This window comes from Pyxicephalus adspersus, chromosome 5, assembly GCF_032062135.1.
Source record: "Pyxicephalus adspersus chromosome 5, UCB_Pads_2.0, whole genome shotgun sequence".
Taxonomy (NCBI): domain Eukaryota; kingdom Metazoa; phylum Chordata; class Amphibia; order Anura; family Pyxicephalidae; genus Pyxicephalus; species Pyxicephalus adspersus.
In genome coordinates this window covers 6,874,840-6,879,343 of record NC_092862.1, presented here as the reverse complement: position 1 = coordinate 6,879,343, position 4,504 = coordinate 6,874,840, and positions in this window count along the sequence as shown.

Sequence of the window (4,504 nt, the reverse complement as noted above, 5' to 3'; positions counted from 1 at the left end):
ACTTTGACAGTTATTGACATTGGCCTCTGTGTTGTCCACAACCCATCAGAACCCAAACAATGAGCTTCTTGCAATGGGTCGCCTACTGAATTTCTTTTAGAATTATTTAATTTTTTAAATCATGAAAATGTACCAGTGTGTACTACCCCAAAGACTATGTGTATGAGAGTACAGTCATATGAATGTACAGCCTGGGGCATCTTTTCGATCTGGGACCCTTTGATTTTCCAGCATCATGCAATGAGACCAATTAACTATGTTTGGAATTTTTTTTTTCCATGATTTTTTTTTTTAACCAAGTGTTTGTACATTGAGGGTGAGGAGTAATTTAGCAACCGTCTGGGAGCTGGTTGTTAATTTAGACAGTAGACCTTATTCTTATTAACTGGTGGCTGTCAGGGCCAGAACCACCTTTGACAACCATCAGCCAACTGGAATGGCTCCCACTATGTCTACATAGTCTACTATAGGAATTCTTATAAATTCAGAGAATTTCAAAGAATCTTTGCAGTGCTTTCACCCATCACTACAGATAAAGGGAGTGTGCATAATCACAATAGTGCATCCAAGTAGTTATTGAACCTGAAATATAGAATTAAACCCTAAGTGAATAACAATGGCATAGGTAAAATCTTTTATATCTTCTTTTAACACCATTTTCATCTTTCTTCATTATTTGTTGTATTTCAGTGCTTACGATTTCCTCTTCCTTTCTGTCTACATGTGTTTCAGCACAGAGGAGAGATCTATTACCGAAACTGTTCTCAGTGCAGTGAACCCAGAAGTGCTCCGCTTTGAGTACTACCAGAATCACATCTATCTTTTGACAGCAGTCTGTGATCCAGTTAGCAACAAATAAAGAACTTTTTGTACTCTATCTGTCAAGGCAAAGTTCAGGGGAGATACTAAGGATCAAATAAACCCCTTTCACCTACACAATGATTCTAGGAGGGGACCTATGGGCTGCGTTGTGATAAAAATACAGCAAATGTAGCAAATGTGTGGTCCTCTCCCTACACACACACACATAAAAAAAACCTGGGATGCAAAAATTGTGATTACATAATACATGTTAAGTATTGCCATGCATGACAAAGTGAGTAGAATAATTCTAAGGGCATAATTTACGGTGAGCTTAATTTGATGAGATGAAGAGGTTTCTAAAGTGTCGATTAAAAATTTGAGTACCATGGTGTGTCATCTGACCTCACATATTCGACATTTATCCACTCAACTCAGTCCTATGTTTTACATTTTACCAACAACAAGTAAATTAAGTTCTGTATGTGTACATTAACCACCTGAGCGTTACACTGATGTCTAGATTTCTGTACCAAAAGCGTTACACTGTTTTTCATGAATTTTTTTTCTTAAGTTTTAGACCTGTAACTTACAGAAATATGTCCGAATAGGGTTCTAGTAGATATAATGAATATAAAAAATGTTTGAAACACACAATCATGTAAAAAAAAAAAATACTTTTAAAAAAATTAAAGGAAAAACACAAAATTCAGCTTAAACAAGAATAGATAAATAAATGAAAAATACTGAAAATGCGATAATTCAGTATACTGTATAGTAATATATTTTTCTAAAACACCTCCCTAGTGTCCGTCACATACCTATAGACAAAACTACATAGATATATTTTCTATTATTTTGGATTGGATTGGATGCAGGACTTTGTATTCAATACAATACAAAATGAGAACAAAATTCAAACTCTCATTATGTATTGGATTGAATACAAATTCCTGTATCCAATCCAATACAAAATGAGAGTTTGAATTTACCAATTACATACTTTGTATTTATTTTGTATTATTTTGTATTGGATTGGATACAGGAGTTTGTATTCAATCCAATACAAAATGTTTGAATGAGTTTCAATTTGAATTTCCCGCACACGCGCCGACGTCATGGCGCACGCACGCAGGGAGAAGCCAGCCGGCTTTTTTTTCTCCGCCGGCAGGCTTCTTGTTTCAGAGAGCACCCGGCGCTGGAACGAGAACGATGCTGGATAATCAGCGGGACCAGGTAAGAAGCCTGCCGGCATCTTGTGTTCCGCCGGCCGGCATCTTACCGGTCCCGCTGGTATAGGAGAAGGCACCTGACGCTGGAGAGGGAGATCGACGCTGGAGGACGACGCTGGAACACGAACATGACGTTGGATGAGCACAGCGGGACCAGGTAAGTGAGGATTTTAATATAGGGAGAAAAGTTTGGGGTTAACAAAAATTGCAACCCGTACCAAGGTCGGGCTTAACGGTTGGGAGGTTAAAATCAATTTTGTGTATTCATTACTGCAAATTTGGGTTTGGGGGAAAAAGGGAAACAAGGAAGCTTTACAACTACTTTTTTATAGGTTTATTTGCTTTGTTAAAGAATATAGAGGTCTATTTTAAATGTTTTCACTTACCTTTACTTTCCAAGAGCCCTTGATTCCTTTGCTTTTGTATATTGTAACACATGTGTGATGTTACGGTGATGCAAAGGTTAATGCACTCTGTGACATCATACTGCTGCTTTCTATTATGTTCACTCATTTCTGGCAACAAAGTGTAATTTACCCTTTTCTATTAATTGTATTTTTATTTCCTGTAAAATAGAATTAAACACTTTAGCACAAGCGCAGTGTTTAATCATCAAGAAGACACAGCACACAATTTACATGTAAATGAGTCTTTGGGACTGTTGTGAATTTTTTTTCCATTGGATATTATTAACAGCCTCCTTCACTTATCACTGCAGTGAAACACATACGCCTGTAATCTCACATGTTTATAATTATGGAACACAATCTCATAATTAATAACAAAACCTATTACAGGTCTAACTTTGATCCACTAATTATTTACCTAGTGCTTAAGGGGAAGGCTTGGCGAAACGCATTTTTTTTACCACCACCATCCCCGTATCGAGCAAGAAGATAAATTACCATTTGAAGTTGAATATATTCGCCTTATAAAATTAGAACAGGGAGAATTCTATTAATTAAGAAATGTCTCTGACATTAATTAAAAAAAATTCTCATTGCCGAAGCGTTTTATGGAGCGCAGAAAATAATAGAGGGCTGCGATTGAGTGCGGGTGACTGCATCTTTCTTGTTACATCTGAATTCATATTAATACATTTTTGCTACATTTGTAGAGATATGGAGATTATCCCCATGAATTCTTAATTTATGTTGCATTTTAGCTTTTCCCTATCCTAAAAATATGTTAATCCTGAGCCCCCTTCCCCCCTAAATTACCTCCCTGGCCCCATTTATTCACATTAATTCAAATATACGGCTTACCAACTTTTTCACTTGCCTGGGCTTTTTGTAACTTCTCTAGTGTTGACCGGTAAGTCAGATCCGCTGACTAGTCTTGATTCTACCCCTTGCATAAAGTAGTCATGATTTTATTTGAAGTTTTCAAAGCTTTGGTAGGATCTATACAACAGGTATTTTGAGGACCTTCCTGATCTTAAGGACTCCATAAGAACTTGTCAAGACCTTAAAATAAACTTACTGATCTTTAGGACCTTAGGAGGACCATCTGATTTTCGATGTCATGGGAAGACTCTTCCAATCATCAGGAGGATCTTTCAGATTGACGCAATGAGGACCTCTCCAGTCTTAAGGAACCTGGAAGAACTAATTTAATTCCTATGAACTTGGAGGTCCTTTTGATTATTAAGAGCATGAGATGACCCCTCTAATCATCAGGATCCTGTAAGGATTCCACAGATGGGCTCAGTGAGGGCTTCTCAAATCTTTACGACTTTCAAAGGACACATTTGAACTTCAGGACCTTGGGAGGTTCTATTGATCTTCAAGACCATGACTTAACCCTTCTAATCACCTGGGCCCTGTGATGATCCCTCAGGTGAACCGCGTGAGAACCTCCCCAATCTTCAGGACTCTGAAAGGTCTAACTGGTTTTTAGTATCATTTGAGGACCAGGCAAAGGGAAGTGTCCACATTATTAGGAAAAAACCATACTGCAATATTTTTAGGAAAATAAAGGTCTCCTTCCTCATAAAAACCATGTTTCTTTATAAATTATTTACCTTCAGTTCTGAATGATATTGGTTACTCTTTCATTACTTTAGGTTTCTGCCAGCAATTTTTTAATGAAAATTTTCTCTTTTCAATACATTTTTTTCAATTAATTTTTTTTCCGAGGAGTAGATAGCTCTGAATAATGAGGGCTGGCCCTAACATAATGACATTGGTTGGACTCTCTACATCAATACACTTTTGTGCGTGGGATTGATTTACTAAAAGACCAGGGACTATTCACATTCAAGAGCAAAGTGAATGTCCATGGCTTAGCACAGTTTATTACATTAATTACATATTCACTTTTTTAAGTGACAGATTCTTACATAAATAATTCTAAATGAATAGATAAAATAATAAAAAGACCCTGTAGGCAGCAAAAAATACAATTTCTTTCTTCCTGCATTATTAACACTGCAGCTGTCTTGCATTTCTAGATGTCTCATATTGTGTGTC